The sequence below is a fragment of the Zootoca vivipara genome, chromosome 1 (genome assembly GCF_965207765.1).
Source record: "Zootoca vivipara chromosome 1, rZooViv2.hap1.1, whole genome shotgun sequence".
NCBI classification, from domain to species: domain Eukaryota; kingdom Metazoa; phylum Chordata; class Lepidosauria; order Squamata; family Lacertidae; genus Zootoca; species Zootoca vivipara.
Genome location: NC_142582.1, coordinates 120,619,587 through 120,638,127, shown reverse-complemented (window position 1 = coordinate 120,638,127; position 18,541 = coordinate 120,619,587). Strand labels below are relative to the sequence as shown.

General features: G+C 45.5%; 1 protein-coding gene across 4 annotated transcripts in view; it reads right to left on the bottom strand.

Annotated features, from left to right (window-relative positions):
• Positions 1–17,537, bottom strand: part of TRAF3 (TNF receptor associated factor 3) — a 79,801-nt gene extending 62,264 nt beyond the window's left edge. For 2 of the 4 annotated variants that reach the window (XM_035105552.3, XM_088655646.1), the window contains exons 1-2: positions 17,220–17,537; positions 15,663–15,722 (exon numbers count right to left, since the gene is read on the bottom strand). The gene's annotated coding sequence lies outside the window, so the exon portion shown is untranslated. Of the gene's footprint in view, positions 1–15,662; positions 15,723–16,290; positions 16,430–17,219 lie in introns of those variants that run through there. The other 2 variants (XM_060271740.2, XM_088655642.1) reach the window with 2 other exon arrangements.
• Positions 17,538–18,541: the final 1,004 nt, after the last annotated feature.

The following is an 18,541-nucleotide window of genomic DNA, read 5'->3' as shown; positions in this document are numbered from 1 at the left end:
ACTGCCAAAAAGTGTGGACAGTACCGAGCCAGATGTGCTAATGGGTACGATTCAATGTACCTAGGAGACTCCCATTATTTTCTTCCCTTGCAGCTATAAAAACTGAGTGTTAGTCACTTAGCAGCAGCAAGCTACAGTTATTGAATATTATTTTGATATCCTTTGCTTGATCGTAGTGGAGACCTTACTTGCTCGAAGGCCCTCCATCAAACCTCGACAATCGAAATATGGAGCCAACACTGAAAAGGCACTATCTGTGGGGTTCATCCAATGTATAGGTGAGTTCAGCTCTGTCTTTATTAGTTTTATACAAACCTTAAAAGGTTATTTCAATATTTTTATTATGAACTCTGTGAGCAGGATGCATACTGTTTTTACAGAGCTGCTGTTTTCAGCTTTATCTCTGGATTGTGGAAAAATTAAACAACTGTTTCTTTAAAACATCAATTGCTTATTATAATTGTTTTAAGTAAGGGGGGGCTTGGTGGCATATAGATATTGGATGTAAGTGTTTCATAAGGGGAGAAGTCAACTGTCCCACATAATCACCTGACACCACCACCATCTGGGCCTCCATAAACAGAAAAGGCCCAAGATTTTCCTACAATACAGTGGTATCTCTACTTACAAATTTAATGCGTTCCGAACACACATTTGTAAGTCGAATCCCATAGGAATGCATTGGGAGAAAAAAATCGTATGTCGAAGCAACCCTATCTAAAAATTCGTAAGTAGAAAAAATCCTATCTAAACTGCATCCAAGATGGTGGACGGAGCTTTGTTTGTAAGTAGAAAAATTTGTAAGTAGAGTTATTCGTAAGTAGAGGTACCACTGTAGTTGTTTACCTTATACACTTGAGTATCTATTGAAACAATGCGGTTGCTGGTGAGGTTTCAGCATTCCTTCAGAGCAATATAATCTGGATTGCCAATTTGCGTTGTTAGTTGCATTATCGTAAAAGATACAACTTTATTCCCAATTTTTCGCAAGGAAACTCAAGGCGGCCAACAAATCATTAACACAGTGTGTGTGTGTGTGTGTGTTTTTAATCCCCAAACTGAACCTAAGTACATAATTAAAAAATAATAACATAAAACTAAGAACAAATAGAACAATTCCAGGACAGCCATCAAATCATCACAAAATGTTAAGCCGGGACAGATATAAATATCCATCTGCAAGTGTTTTTGCTTGGCAAGCGACTCCACAGAGAGAATGGCCTAAACATGGCTGATACCAGCCTAACCTAAGAAGACATCAGAGAAAGCAGGCAAGAGCATTATCGCTCGCCTCTTGCTGAATTGCACATCCTCTTCCGTTCCTTTTAATAGATTAAAATGGAAACCTACCAGCAAACTATTCAGTCACTTGCCCGATTTGAAAGGTTTGAAGCAGATGTGTGGTGCACACATGGAGCTTACAAAGCGCTTTGAGAGGGCATTTGGTTCATGCATTCAAGTGACTTAGCTCTTCAAAGGCTTGCCTGCGTTAAGTGTTACAGCGATTCTATCCCATTTGGATATTGGTACCTCTTGTTTCTAGATTTCCATAAACTGGTGCTTTCCTTTCTTCTTACATGTATCTGTGTCAACCTTGAGGGACCGTAAATGCTAATTGTATCTGAAAACTTCCTGCTTAATTTCCTCCACCACCACCCATCCCAACCACCAGAAACACTAATTCCTCATTAGGCATTAATTCCTAATTAGGTGCTGTTATATATTTAGGAAGGTGATGAATGTCAAGGTATAAACTCCTTCAGCTCATGCTTCAGAACACATATTTGTCCTCAGGTGCAAGTTAAGTGAATCGTCAAGAGGTTCTTCAGAACGAAAAAGAAGATTTTCAGTTCAGAGACTACAGTGCTCGCTGGTACTCCAGGCTTGAAAAACACCTTCATTATCTTCTCCACGCTGTGGATCTCTCCGCAGCAAGGAATCGGGGGTCAAGCTTCAAGAACGGTGCAGACTGTAATGAAGTTTGTTTGCTCTTGTAGCAAAGAGCATTAACACAAAGAATTTCTTCACCCACCACTCTAGTGTTAAAGCAACAACTGATGCAGAGCACACAACTTCTGGAACAGTGCCTTTAGGACACAGGTGGAGGGAAAATGTCGTTCTCCATGTCTTGTGGGCAATTCTCATTATCCTTGGGCCACTGACCACGTCACCTTGAGCTGATGGGCAGTGTTCGAAATCAGCAAGGCGCCAGGTGCATTTTGCACCTGGCTTTTGACCACTTGCGACCAAGTGAATATTCCTGGACGCCAGGATGGGACCTGACATCTCCACCATCTGGAGGTGCATGCCTGGGAATCCTTGGATCTGGACTGTTTTCACAGAATTCTACCTGTTATATTCCATCTGCACAATCGGAATGAATTTCTGCAACCAAAATGCTTTTTCTGAGCAGGAGCGGTCACACTTAAGAAGAACTCAGAATAAGCCAAAATTTATGTGGACCGTCCCTGGATCAAGGGACTTTTCTTATTTAAGTTCTCAAAGCTCTTAACTTAGCTCAGGGGTGGCCAACTCCCAAGAGACTGCGATCTACTCACAGGGTTAAAAACTGGTAGTGATCTACCCCATTTTGGGCAGTTTAGGTCAAAGTTGTTGAGCTTTGCCAGTGATCTACCGCAGACGTCCTACCTGTTGGAAATGCCTGACTTAGCTGAAGGTGGTCATCTGAACTAGCCAGATGTTTAACTGATGTTTATTTGAAAAAAAAGGTGATGAAGCCAAAATGGCAACCAGACATCCCATTTTGGCATCTCTAACCTTGGTTTAAGGTGCCATTTTGGCACCTAGCTTATATATCTGAGTTTCTGACACCGCTGATGGGAGTTGGAGTCAATCTGCATCTGGAGAGCCACCGGTTCCTCACCCCTGAGGCTAGTTGTTCAGAAACACACACACATCTGCAATTTACATTGGGGTGGCGGGACTCCAATTAGAGCATAATAATAATAATAATAATAATAATAATAATAATAATAATAATAATAATAATTTATTATTTATACCCCGCCCATCTGGCCGGGTTCCCCCAGCCACTCTGGGCGGCTTCCAACAAAAGAGAAATTCTAAAATACAGAAATCCATCAAACATTAAAATACAGAAATCCTTCAAACATTAAAAGCTTCCCTAAACAGGGCTGCCTTGAGATGCCTTCTAAAGGTCTGGTAATTCTTGTTCTCTTTGACCTCTGGTGGGAGGGCATTCCACAGGGTGGGTGCCACTACCGAGAAGGTATGCCCAAGTTAGGCAAATTGAAACACCTTGTGTGGCTGAACAACAGCAAACACTAAGAACAGATTCCACCACCCCACCACAAAAAAGCCATAAAGGAAGGGGTGTAAAGTAATGGTCACCAACCCGAATGACTTAAAATGGGGTTCAGACAAATTCTTGAAGAGTAAAGCTATTGATGGTCACTAGGTGTGTACTATCTAAAGCAGGCATAGGCAACCTTGGCTCTCCAGATGTTTTGGAACAACAACTCCCATGATCCCTGGCCACTGGCCCTGTTAGCTAGGGATCATGGGAGTTGTAGTTCCAAAACATCTGGGGAGCCAAGGTTGCCTATGCCTGATCTAAAGTATTGGGAGGTGTTATGGCTCTGTATACCAGTTTCTGGGAAGCACAAGTGGGGAGAGTGTTGTTGTTATTTGTGTCCTGTGTGTGGGTGTCCCAGAGGAATCTGGTTGGCCATGGTGAGAATGGGATGCTGGACTATTCAAGCTTTTGGCCTGATCCAGCAGAGTTATTGTTATGTACACAACTGAAGAACAATGGGTAAACGAAGGTTCAATGAACCCTAAACACTCTATTATTATTATTATTATTTAAAAAACAACCAACCTCTATTGAGCTGGTGCCTATTAAAAGGAATAAGGGAGGAACAAGGCTGCATGAGGGAGAAAGGTTGTTTTCTGCTGCTCCAGAGAAGCGGACACGGAGCAATGGATTCAAACTACAAGAAAGAAGATTCCACCTAAACATTAGGAAGAACTTCCTGACAGTAAGAGCTGTTTGGCAGTGGAATTTGCTACCAAGGAGTGTGGTGGAGTCTCCTCCTTTGGAGGTCTTTAAGCAGAGGCTTGACAGGCATATGTCAAGAATGCTTTGATGGTGTTTCCTGCTCGGCAGGGGGTTGGACTGGATGGCCCTTGTGGTCTCTTCCAACTCTACGATTCTATGATTCTAGGAGCAAGTCTGATGGCCTTGGTACCAATACTGAGAAGGATTCACCCCGTGTCTCACGACCCTCCACTCTTTCAACAGAGGGGGGGACCCATCCACCTATCTTCATTAGAATCACTGTGATTTTTCTAAATTAAGAATGGTGTACAAATGAACCTAATAAAGCAAGTACATTCCTCCAGCCAAAATTAAATTTAAAAATATAGTCTTTTATCCTAATCTAGGCCATTAATAACCTTAATGCCATTAGGCTGGTCACATGAACAAACACAAATTTTAAAAAAAGGAAATTTCCACCAACACCGCAGAGTCCAAAATCCTGACATAATATAGACTGGCATCTGAACCATCCACAAAGTATAGTTTGATTGTTTCTTTCTTACCTTCCTTCCCAAAATCATTTTCAGTGGTGGCTGGTGTCACACATTGAAGGTGGCATGCGCAGAGTCCTCCTCTGGCTGCACTGAATAGGCCCCCAAGGAGCATTTTGGGCTCCATTATCACAGGTTATTGCCACCCACGTCTGCCTCTGCAGAATTACTTTCATGTGGGGGGGGGGGGGAAGCAAACACGAAACTGCTTTTATCTCCTTTGCCAAACGCAAAATTCAGAAGGAAGGTCATATGAGTTGAAGAGAGCACACACTTTATATACAGAGGTTCCCAGGTTCAACTCCTGGCACCTCCTGGTTAAAAGGACCAGGTAACGGGGGATAGGGACGAATATCTGCCCGAGATCCTGGAAAAACCACTGCCAGCCAGACTGATGTGGCATAAAGCAGCTTCCTACATGCCAAACCTTTTATTAAATTTATATGATTGTCTTTCAATTTAAAAAGTCTCTAGGCACGTTACAAAATCAAAACCACTGTATACACAAATTACAATAATGAAAGCAACAGAAGTCCCACACCACCGCAAGGCCTTCCCTAGTGTGGATGGAATGAAACAGCTTACAGCTCACCTTAAAGCCACACCAAGAGAACATCCTTTTTTATCATTTTTATTATTACTTATTTCTAGACCACTTTATATTTTTAAGAAATGAATCTCAAAGCGGTTTACAATATAGACATGAGATTTATTTAAAACCATGTTAAAATAACAAAGACTAAGCTTTGTTTTTAAATGAGATTGGGGATGTACAGTCAATTCCCCATCAGCAGTTACAAGAAACACAGCCCAAAGATTTACAGACTGCAAGAGAATTAAGCCTCAGTAAATAATAATGATTTATAGGATTAAGTCTTCATGATAAAGGCAAGGACAGTGCCAGAACTACAGCTAGTGAGTTCTTGTCTTAAGATGTGGGTGAGGAAACCGCAGCCCTTCAACCTGTTGCTGGACTCCAGATCCCATCAGCCCCAGCCAGGATGGGCAACAGTCAGGGATGATGGGAGTTGTGGTCCTACTACATCTGGAAGACAACAGAGCCCTCATCCCAGACCTAGGAAACAACAGAGCCTGGTGGGCATGATGCCTAAGTTGAAAACACATGGAAAATTCAAAATCTCACACAGCTTTGGGCTTCGTTCACAACACACACTTAAGGCACATAGCTTTCCACTAGGTTGACAAACCTAGACAGCATCTTAAAAAGCAGAGACATCACCTTGCCGACAAAGGTCCGTATAGTTAAAGCTATGGTTTTCCCAGCAGTGATATATGGAAGTGAGAGCTGGACCATAAAGAAGACTGATCGCTGAAGAATTTATGCCTTTGAATTATGGTGCTGGAGGAGACTCTTGACAGTCCCATGGACTGCGAGAAGATCAAACCTATCCATTCTTAAGGAAATCAGTCCTGAGTACTCACTGGAAGGACAGATCCTGAAGCTTAGGCTCCAATACTTTGGCCACCTCATGAGAAGAGAAGACTCCCTGGAAAAGATCCTGATGCTGGGAAAGATGGAGGGCACAAGGAGAAGGGGACGACAGAGGATGAGATGGTTGGACAGTGTTCTCGAAGCCACCAACATGAGTCTGACCAAAGTGCAGGAGGCAGTGGAAGACAGGAGTGCCTGGCGTGCGCTGGTCCATGGGGTCACGAAGAGTCGGACATGACTGAACGACTAAACAACAACAACATGTGTCCTGGGAACTGCAGTTTGGCAAGCATGCTGGGAATTGTAGCTCCCTGAGAGGTTAAGCTATGATGCTTTAGGGGAAGCCATGGCTGTTACAAATATGCTCTAAATGTTTTGCGCTCATGTGGTGTTGGTTGAGACTCAAATTTTGGTGGCTCGTGCTAACCAAGTTCTAGGTAAGCTGCTGTTAAATAACGGTGGAATTTTCACCCAAAATAACTCACATTACTCAAAAAGGTTGGACATACGTATGGCAAATACTTGAACTAAACTATGCCCCACTTCTACGTGGACCCAAGAGAAATTCTGCCACTCTATATCGAAAGTAAATAGCCTTTCAACCCCTATTCTGAGTGCAATGAATCATTCTGAGAAGGTAGAAAGCCCTCGTGCAGTAAAGCTAACCAAAAATTTTCATGGCCGGATGTGATCCATCAGGAAAAAAGAAGTGAGAGCAAAGTGGCTGAATTGCTTGCAACGTACTTAAGCCTCTCAACAACTGCTTCCATCGTTTTAAGCAGCACAGTGAAAACGGCATTGCAACTACTACCCATGTATGCCTAAAGAAAGCAAGAAATTTACTAGTGAATCTCTGGCTGATTTGCGGCGCCCTCCTCTCTCTCCTTTTCTATCATGTCTATTGGGGAGATGTGCAATAAATCAACAAGGGTTTCCAATTACCAATTGTTGAATAACAACACAAAAAAGTTGTTGTTGTCCCCACCCCCCACACAAAAAAAAGGCTGCCGACACAAAGGAAGCTTTTGGGGGAAACCTGGAATGGATTTTTGTATGAAAGGATTGGGAGCTGTGATCTAGTGTTGAATGGAATCCAACTGGTGCCACTATGCTCATGTAAGCACTTTAGACCCAGCAGGTATCTCTGCTAATGAGAAGGAAGGGGTTTGGGGGTGGGTTTTTTGCCTATTTTCTGTTCCCTTGCAACACCCCACCTCCACATTCCACTGTGTTCTGTAGGGTTCCCTGGCAATAAAGACCTATCTCGGGTGCAAAAACGGCTTCTCTTCCTCTTTGACCTCTTTGATTCTCAAATGTGTCTGCTAGATCAAAAGCCCTTCCATTAAGTGCCCTTGACAAAGCCAAAGGCTCAGACACAGGGAGCTTTAAAAATATTTAAAAATACCACTTTAACATTATTTTTTAAAGACAACTCTATAGATAGCAATGCTATAGATAGCGAGCCTTACATGAGGCATGCCCCAAGGGAGATTATATTTTAATGTCTCCTGGATTTTATGGCAGAACTCTGAAATATGCAACTCTATTAAATTCATGAAGTCAGAAAGTTTCAGCTGTTGCTCCACAAAGGATGTATTGCCACACAACGGAAGCCTTCTCTTTCGCCTTCAGCATCTGTCAAACTTTTCCCTTCATCTAATTTCTCTCTCCACTCACCGAGATAGTCTCTGCCCTTTGAATACATCTCTACACTGGCTCCCTCTTCCCTACTGGATTAAGTTTAAAGCTTCTTTTATTTTGCTTTAGTGCCTTTGTAGTATCAGCTGTTAGCGTTTTCTTCTTCCTCATTTTGGCATTATTCTCACTTCATCATATGATAAAGATGCCTTAAGAGCAGAGGTGTGTGGAGTTTGTGGCCCTACAGATCAGCCGTTCTCAACCCTGGGTCTCCAAGCTGTTGTTGGACTACAACTCCCACCATCCCTAGCTAGCAGGACCAGTGGTCAGGGATGATGGGTGTTGTAGTCTGACAACATCTGGCCTGCTCTAGATGTTGCTCAATGCCTGCTCCCATCAGCACAAGTCAGGGTTCATGGAATCATAGAGCTGGAAGGACCACAAGGGTCATCCAGCCAAACTCCCTGCAATGCAGGAATCTTTTGCCCAACATGGGGCTTGAACTCGCAACCCTGAGATTAATGGTCTCATGGTGGGAGGGGGGCAACATAACATCTGGAAGACTTCAGGATCCCTATTCCCTGCCTTATATCATTGCTACATCCAGCTCAGTGTTTCCATCTCTGACAACATTTCCCCAGGGTCTTGGGTATGGATCCTTCCCAGTCTCACTGCCTGACCTTTAATTTCTTTCCACTCCAGCACCACAGGTACTAATAACCATGTTCCATTAAACCATGGTCCATTAAAACAAGTCCAGACCAAGGAAGCATCCAGTATCACTAGCATTCAGTGTGACTTGAGGATCATTAATTTGAATGCAATATAGGTCTGCAATGCAGGCAGGCAGGAAATTGTGCGCAAAATTCCAGGGGTTCCAGGCACTTAACCTGGGGTTCACATTTCCATTTGGAAATGAGGCACAGCAGAGACTAGGGTGGTTTATTTACACATATAGTGGTACCTCTATTTACGAATAACTCTACTTACGAATGTTTCTACTTACGAACGGAGCTCCATCCGCCATCTTGGAAGCGGTTTAGATAGGATTTTTTCTACTTATGAATTTTTAGATAGGGTTGCTTCGACTTACGAATTTTTTCTCCCAATGCATTCCTGTGGGATTCGACTTACAATTTTTTTCGGCTTACGAATGTGCGTTCGGAATGCACTAAATTCGTAAGTAGAGGTACCACTGTATATACAACCTGAGCCTACGACGGAGCGGTTCACAGCATCAACACCCTTCCATAGCATCTTCCATAGCATCTGCCTTGGATTCAAACAGAAATCAACCATCGGGCTCTGAAATTCACTCCAGCTTGCTGCCTTTACCAGCCTGCAACCTTTTTTGTCCTCTAGAGCAGTGCTCCCCAACCTTTTTATCGCCGCGGACCAGTCGACGTTTGATAATTTTACCGCGGCCCGCTGAGGGGGGGGGGACATTGATTGTTTATATTTTATTTAGATTGTTTTGATTTAATAATTTTAATTTAATTGTATTTAAATGTTTCTTGGGCGACCCGGTACCAATTGATCCAAGGACCGGTACCGGTCCGTGGCCCGGGGGTTGAAGACCACTGCTCTAGAGCACATCACAGCCAACTCTAAAATTCTACTCCCTCTGGCACAGAGCCCCCTCACCCTGGCTTTCCTAATGGCTTGTCACCTTTATTTTGTTCTTCTGGAAAAGGGCCAAGCTTACATTTTAACATTTGCTGAATCCAGGAGTATGTGCCACCCAGAAACTCTTAACATGGGAGTCAGGCACCCACAAACTCACAACAATATATATCTGCCTGTGTCTGTGGAGAGGAAAGTATCTCCTTTATGGTAGCACACAATCAATGGTGCTCCAGGATCAACATATAATAACTAACAATCCTTGATTGCCCAGATTTTATCCCAAGCAACCACTGAGCAGGCACATCGGAATCTGTCTCGTTATCCCCTAGTATAGGAACCCTGACTTGGTCTCTTTCTAAAAGCAAGTGTTTCTTGGGTAGGTCTAATGACACAACACTGGGAACTTCAATGCTTTCTTTGCCATTACATATTCATAGTTACACCATGGATTCAAGTAAGGCAGGAAACGTGGAGTTTTTTTGAGGAGGGATAGTATTCAAATATGGGTTTTCTCAATTTTGTGTGGTATTACCATTTTACTGGTTAATGCCATTGTTAGCCACAGAACGAAGACTTGTAACTGGTGGGTGATTTGAGTCTCTTCTTGTTCCTGGCTGAAGGTCTGGTTTTCAAAGTGATAATCAGTTTATGTATTGGAACGGAGGTGTCCTTCTGAAGATCTTGAAGGAAAGGGTTCCTTATGTGTAAGGTCATGACACTAGAAAGACGGAGGACTACCTCAGAATTGGGTATAAACCATATTTAACAGGGTAACACAGAAAAATAGTTTCAACAAGATCAATGTCTGCTGGTATTTTGAAAGTTATTAATCCAGACACATTAATTTCAGAGACTGACTTCTTTCATCAAATCTTATTCAAAGAAGAACTGGTGCATCTATGCAGCCTGTATGATGACGACAGCAGTCAGTGGGAGTTCCAAGTGACACAGCCAAGATCAGGAGCCTGTAGCCCTGCAGTTCTTGTGGGACCACAGTTCCCCTAATCCCTAAACACTAGTCATGCTGGCTGGAGCTGATGAGAGTTAGAGACCCAAAACACATAGGTTTCTCACTGCTGCCAGCACTGGCAATCTAGAACAGTGTGCCGCGAGACGCTGGCTGGTGTGCCGCGACGTGCGGCGACGAGAAGGGCGACAGTCCTGGCTCAGTGGTAGAGCATCCTTGCAGGTAGAACGTGCTGGGTTCAATCTCCAGGTATGAATAGGGGAAGACTCTTTGTCTCAAATCTTAGCTGCCACATTCTGGATTAGTTGTAGTTTCCGGGTCACCTTCAAAGGTAGCCCCACGTAGAGCGCATTGCAGTAGTCTATGCGAGAGATAACTAGAGCAGCGTTTCTCAACCGCTGTTCCGCGGCACACTAGTGTGCCGCGAGACGCTGGCTGGTGTGCGGCGACGAGAAGGGCGATTTGCATTGTCACGTGCCTGGCGGCCGCCAATAACCAACACTGACCCGCCGGAAAGCAATATTTCTCCTCCTCTTTCCCAAAGCTCAGTGCAAACGAGCCTGGCGGCCGCCAACACTAACCCATCGGAAAGCAATATTTGGCAAGTGTTTCTTACAGTCATAATTATAATATAGGGCGGCACAGAGTTAATTTTTTTAACTTTTTTAATGGTGGTGTGCCTCGTGATTTTTTTCACGGAACAAGTGTGCTGTGGCCCAAAAAAGGTTGAGAAACACTGATCTAGAAAACTAGGCAAGCTTTACTTTGCCATGTATTTATTAATTGCATTTTAAACAGCTGTTTCAAGTACAGCATGAAAACCAGTGTGGTACAACGGCTAAATTTTTGAGCTTGAAAATACAATGGTACCTCGACTTACGAACGACTCGACAACCAAATTTTTCGACTTACGAATGGGTCTAATGACCGCACGCTTACGAATGTCTCGACACCCGAAAGGAAACCGCGGCAGTTTTAGATAGGGATTTTTCGACTTATGAATTTTTAGATAGGGTTGCTTCGACTTGCGAATTTTTCCGTTTCCAATGCATTCCTATGGGAAATCGCGTTTCCAATGGCGTTTTTTGACTTATGAATTTTTCGACCTACGAAGGTGCCTTCGGAACGGATTAAATTCGTAAGTCGAGGCACCACTGTATGAAATCCGCGTTGAAATTCCTACTCCATGAAACCTTGAACAACTTGCTGTCTCTTGTCTCTCTTTTTCCCTCCAACCACAGTGGTGAGTTGCTGATCTAAATTTCTTGGGAGGAGCAGCTGATACAAAAATCTAAATAAATAAAAAGAAATGTCACTTGGAGTTACCAGTGGTTTCCAGGCACAGCAGCAGCAGTGCCAAATCAATGGACCTGTGTTCATTCACATTCTCTCCCCAACCTCAAGGGTTGATCTCCCAATCAAATACCACTTCCTCCAAGGCGGCTCTGGGATGAGGTAGTTAACTCTGCAGTATGGACATAAATCAGCTGACTGCAAGCATCTGCAAAGAGTGCGGACGTAGTTCTGCTTCTTCTTATAGGGGAAGGCCCCTGGAAGATATTGGTGGTCATCTTCGAGAACTTCCTGGGAGAGGGTGGGACCTGCAGGCTTCCTTCCTCCACCACAGTTTAAAAAGTGCATGAAAGGACACAGGCTGAGACATGTAGGTTTGGTGACAGAAAGCAAGGCCATCTCAGTAGTGGTTTGTAGGCTGGGTAGTTCCTTCCTAAGGGAGATTCAGAGCACTTCCTCACTAGTGTGTTGAATGGGCAACATTTAAAAAAAAAAACTTGTATCTTTGCAGGGGGTTTGGAACAAATTATGGATAACTGACTGTTCCTACTTTTTTTAACCCCAGCTTCAAATACATTGGGATAATTAACACAAATTAACTCTCCGTTTTTAAAGGTTGTACAGGGATCTAAAATTATGCTCTCGAATAAACGGTAGGTTTCTGCGTTTTAGGGTTTGTTTTCAAAAACGAATCCACAAGGACCCAACGAAAGTTTCATGTTGGCAATTCTCTCAAGCCTGCCGTGCAGCATTACACAAAGTCTCTTTCAATACGTGCAATACTTTTCCGCTAGTGGGGTGGAGCTATAAACTCAAGGTACAGTCCTGGTTGTACCCTAAACATTGATTGTTTTTGCTGCAGCAACATTTGAAGTTTTGTTTGAGGAAAGACAGCAACACTTCTGTGCTTTACTAATCCAGCCATATGGAAGAAAGCCTGCAGTAAGATCCAGAAGTAGCTCTGAGCATCCTTAGGAGATTCTGTTGAAAGCAAGTAAGGACCACTCCGGAATTCTACACACAATATAAATTGTTAGCTAGAACGGCTCTGTCAAACAAGGTTGACACTATTACTACCTTGTACAATCCCAAGAGGCATAAAACAGTAAATCCCAGAAGAAAAAGCACTGGCATGTAATTATTACTGAAACACATACCACCGTATATTTGCGTGGACACAAAACCACACACCATAAAAGGCTACCAATGAATTTACCATGATGGGAGTAAAATCAGATATAACTATTCTAAGGCGGGGGGAGGATTTGGAATCCCCAAACTGAAGTACTTTAGGGTTTTCCGTAATGAAGAAATCCTCATTTTTTTTAATAATAAAAAAATCTAAACCACTTGGCTGCGGAAGAAAACTTTGTACCCATTTTATAGGTGAATTTCAGAGATCCGCAGCTCCCATCGACCACTGCTACCCAATGGGCTAGCTCAAGTTTATTTCACCACCACTGGAGCAATGCATGAGGGGGAAGTGAGGTCACACTCTGGCACTTGCTAAATGCCCACATCCGTAGAATTCCAGCTGATTGCACAGATCAGGAACGCATGCATTCTATTCTGTACATTACCATTACCTTTTTATTTTATACATGCACAGGTCCTATGCCTATTTTATGCCCACATGTGGGTGTTTGCTGCGCCTGGAGGTGGAACAGGTGTGTGCACTGGGAAAGGCAGAAAGCCACAGCCTTGCTTGCATGCCACAGAGGGCTTCTGCTTGTGGGGAAGGACAACAATCTCACTTTCCACTGGCTAAGAAATCGACTAGGCTAAAAGAAGCCTGTCGAAAAGAGTGTGGAGAGTGCCACTGAGTCAAGACACTGAGTCACAAAAGGTCATGTCAAAACATCTCAGAAGGCCATTTGCTAGCAACCGACTTTGCAACTCTAGGTTTTTTTGTTGTTGTTGTTGTCTGCTGCTGCTGCTTATGTAGACTTGTGTTGATTTTAAGACTAGCTGGGATCCAAGGCTATATTATTATTATCATTATTATTATTCAAAGAAACCCATAAAGGGAAAACAAACTTAAGAGCACGTTGTGCTATTTAATTCCAGCGTGAATATTGCATCCGCTCCACTGCATCATCCCCTTTCCTTTAACCAACAGCCTCTTTTCCATCTCGCCTCATCTGTATGTATTGCAATGTAAAAGTCACTTGAGGGCACGGAAATAATTCACATGCATTCAGGCATTCTGAAATTCATCCTCGGCATAGATCCTTTAACATATCCCTGCCGGTTTTGGAATTTTCATTGATGCTGTTCTCTACAAATTCGTCCCTGGTTACCGAAGGATACGGCTCTCAACAGCTACTACTCACAATGGGTATATACTCCCTCCAGATCAGAGGAAGCATGCATCTGAATGCCAGTTGCTGGGAAACAACAGCGGAAGAGAATCACCGTCTCCATGTCCTGCTTGCGAGCTTCCCAGAAGCATCTGCTTGTCTTGACCACTTGTGTAAAAAAGGGATGCTGCAATGGACAGGCCTTTGACTGGATCCAGCCCATTTCTTAGGTGTCTTACTACACACTGACGAATACTACAGAATTCCTTGCTTTTAACCCCGTGGTGTGTTTCATACCCACTGATGACTAGATGGCAAAAACATACACATTAATTCAACTGAAATGTCTCATGTACGGCAATCCCAAATCGTCTGCCTATTTCACTTCCAGAATGTCTGTGTCCAGCTGTCACAAAAGATCAGCCTTCCTTACTGCTGTATTCCAGGAAAGCTATGGACGTCAGTATCCTTCCTCGCCCACAAGCTGGATTGGCTCCTTTGCCACCATACGCAGAACATGTTAAGTGTTCGGTGCTACTGAACCAAAAAGCATTTCACTAACATACTATACAACAACAATGAACACAGCCTGCATTTAGAAGCGTTGTGCAAAATCCTAACTACAAAGATAACTTTAGCTGCCTAACCTCAAGTAAGATCACTGTTTCCATTATTAACCAGTATTCTCAGGGGCTTCCCAACGAGACCATGAAACCACACGTTCAGACATGAAAGTGATTTTGCCTCATACGCTTAATGCCTTTCCTATACTGTAAACACTTTAAACGAAATGCACGCATGCTATATTCACAAGCGTCTTAATCCAGAAAATGTAACTTTGAAAAAGTGCCTTATTTTAAAGAGCAAAATATATGCCAATTCAAAACCATAAGCTGGACCTCAGTGATTAAACAAGATCGTGGGGTGGGGAGGAAGACATCTGTAGATGAAAATGTATTCATAGGTTGCCATTTAGCTATCGTACACCCCCAGTAACTTATTTGGAATAAGCATTTTGCACTAAACAGCCAGGGTCAGAATCCATGTTGAAAGCCATTCATAGTACTGCAATTCAACAGCATATGCTAGAATAGAAGCTACACCCCTTTATGGACAGCACTTGAGGACTACAATACCACTGGCGTAATTGTAGCCTCAAAGATGTCAATAGAAATTCACTCACCGAGGTCAGTAACAGGCAAAACAGAGCCCAAATGCATCCCTTAAAAGTAGTAACACGTAATGCTTTTCTGTAAACTCATTTATCACAATGCACAACGTTCAGCCATCGCCAACAGACTGACAACTCTTCTTCCCTCCTCACCCTGATGCGTTGCGGGTCCTTCCCATTCTGCTACTGGGAAATGGCAAGAGCAAAGAGGCTTAACTACAGCTGGAAGCATGGGCTCCCGCAGCTGGCTGGGCTCATCAGCAATACCCTGGTACAACATTATGGAGAGATGACCAGAATGCTAAGCGAACTACGATTTTCCAAGTTTAATCATACCTCCAAGCATTATCTAAATATACATCTCTGTGACTGATCAGTTACTGGCTTTTCCTTCCTGCCTTACTGGTGGGGGGATGGGACACAAAAACATAGCAGTTACTGCTTTTAACAAAAGATTCGTCTGCAGAGGAATGACTCAGGATAAAACTTTAAAAAACCCCATTCCCTTTCATTACACCACGACATGACGTAATCCTACACAAGTTAACATTCCCCACGTTAAAACCATGCACATCTAAAAAGCACCGTGGGTTGCAAACGGCAAACCAATTCATAACATGTAAAGGCCATAATAGATACCTTTCTTTCTGTGTCCTTTACAGGAGAGCTCCTTCTTCCGCACTGGCTACAAGGCTATTCCTATGAAAGAGCACACAGACACACACACACACAAGGGTTTTTTTTCCCAATAGAAGAGGATGCACGCACCCATATTACAGATAATTCATCCTGTATCTTGTCCTAGAGCTCTCCCTCCACTTGTAACCGCAATGTTCCCTTATCCTGCATGGCTGCTACCACTGATTGAAATTCAACGTGCAACCTACTGCAAGCATCAGTGCAGTCGCCGCGATGCAACCAAGCCAAAAAAATAAGGTTTAGCCTGTGGGAGCATGCAAAGTTGATACAACAGGAGTTTGCCAGAAGTGAATTAAAACAACCCCCACCCCAATAAAAGGTTTGCAAGGCAAGACACTTCCCCTTTAAATACCTACGGCCCGCCTACACGGACTGCATAGGGAGGGAGTCAAAAATTAAGAGAGCATTCTGCATTCAAACAGCACATCAAATGCATGCAGAGACACCTTTAAGGCACAGGCAGCAATGGGAGAGGAAGAGGAGGGGGGGTCGAAGCATGCTTCCTTCACCAGCAACCCACATATACACATAAACCATTCTGAATTCATTTATTTAAAAAAAGACTTACTGGTCTGATCCACTTTCCAACATCGAGACGTTAAGGTTTTTTTCGGCCTTCCAAAATAGTCTCTCTCCCTCTCTCAAAGAGCAATAATGCACACACAGGCGCGCGCGCGCACCCGGCTCCAAAGCAAGCACCAAGGCAGACTGAAGCGGCGGGGGTGGGTGGGGGGCGAGCAGCTATAGCAGCAAACAGCTGGAAGGATGAACTTGGGTCTGGAGATCTGAGCAAAGCCAGCGGCTCAGGAGCAGTAGCAGTAGCAGCAGCAGCAGCAGGGAGTGAATGGAATCTACCTCTGAGCCCCAGAAGCCTTTTCCCCGGCAGTCAATGCATGGAGACCGAATGGGACTGAGCAACAGAAGCAACCGGGTCCCTGCATAGTCCCCGGGCATAGACCCCTTCTTTGCGGGCAGCTGCTTCGAGTGGAATGAGGGGGGGGCGCCAGAGAGGGAGAGCAAAGCAACAGCCGCGAAGCGGGAGGGGGGCGGGAAAGCGAGCGTCCCCTCGCGTGCCCTCAAGCAGCCCCGACAGCTCCTCGCGCGCTCCTGCCCGCCGCGGCGCAGCCGAGCCCGCCGACCTTCCTCGGCTCTGCCCCGGCCAGCCCCTCGCAGCTCCAGCCCAGGAGCCGAAGCGGCGCCACCATGAAGGCTGCCCGTCCACCCAGCCGCCCCTCTCCTCCTCCTCCCTCACGCCCCCTTCCCTTTTCCCCGCGGAGGCTCCGGAAAGGACCTCCGGCATTCACCTCCTTCCCCTCGCAGCCTGCTCGCAAATGCAGCAGCGGCAGGAGCAGCCAGCAGACGAGAGGCGCCCCCCGCCCGCCTCACACACACAACACACACACACACACCGCCTCCTCAGCCGGAGGGGACCCCGCTCGCCTCCTCTCCCCGGATTCTGCCTGCGCCTCGAGGGGCGCAACAGCCCGGCTGCCCTACCTGCTTCCTTCTCTCCTCTCCCTGCCCAGGGAAGGGAAGGGGGGAGCGGAGGAGAAAAGAGCCGTCGCCACCGCCGCCGCCTTCTCCTCCCGCGAGCGCTCCTTCTGCAGCAGCCCCGCCAAACGCAGCAGCAGCAGCCGCCGCCTCGCTCCGGCTGCCTGGAAAGTCCCTGGTGCGCTGCCCCGGCTCTCTTTCTCTCCCTCACCCCGCCCCGCACTTCCTCTCCCGCCCTCCCGAAGCCCAGGCTGGAAATCCCCGGCACGCCGCGTTCCCTTCCTTTCTCGCCCTGCCCGGCTTCTCGCTACGGCGCAAAAGCACAAGCGCGAGACAGCAGGCGCGGCAAGCAGCTCGCCGTCGCAAGCCAGGCGGGAGGGACTCCGCCGGGCGCGCCCGCCCCCTTTCTGGGCGGCCGGCGCAGCGGACTGGCTGCCTGCCCTGCCAAGCAAAGAGAGAAGCAGCGGGGGGGGGGCGATGGGGTGGGAGGGGCCAGCCGCTCTTCCCGGAGGGATTTCATTCAATCCGTCTCGCACGATCCGGCCCGCCTTTCTCTTGCAGCAAGCGCGGGGAGGCATCGGGAGAGGGTGCCAGCCACCAGTAGGCCAGGAATGGCTTCAGGGGCTGCGCTTTTTCCTCTCTTGCACACACACACACACACACACCCCGCCGGGATTGATAAGGTGTGCCTGCAAGCCTGGTGCTGTGGAAGCCGATGGCGAAAGTGGCATCTCTGAGCATGTGCTGAGCGCTCCGCCCTCCTTGCACTGGGGACCGGTTCTTTGCAGGCCTGGTGGTTTCTAACGCTACCCAGTCGTTGCTCTTCCACGTTGGTCTTCCGGTCCTTAAGGTAAACGGGGAACTGCTTTCCGCAGCTTAGGAGATATTTTGTGTGTGTGCGGCATCCCTGCTGCATTCCATTCGCACTAGTGGGTGTGACCCGCTAGGTAAGGAGGCGAAGAAGGGGCAGTTCTGAGCATGCCCCTTTTTTTAAAAAAAACAACAACACACGTACACATACAAAACCACAATTCTTCAATTTGGACTAAAGTCCTTTTTAATTTACCAAGCCCCATTGCGCATTGTGGAACCTGTTCTGAACAAGCAGACATAGGTGTGTGCTGTAAACGATTAAATAGGCATAAACGTGCCTGAGAGTTCGAGTTGTTCAATTGTTCCAAAGTGAAAAGGCATGATTAGTTTTGGGGTGATGCGCACATGATTCATAAGAGGCACCCAGTTAGATGTCCCTTCATTCTCACCCAGAAAGGGCATGCCTCTTCTATGACGGAACTTACCATTTGCAGTTTGTATCGAAAATAGTTCTC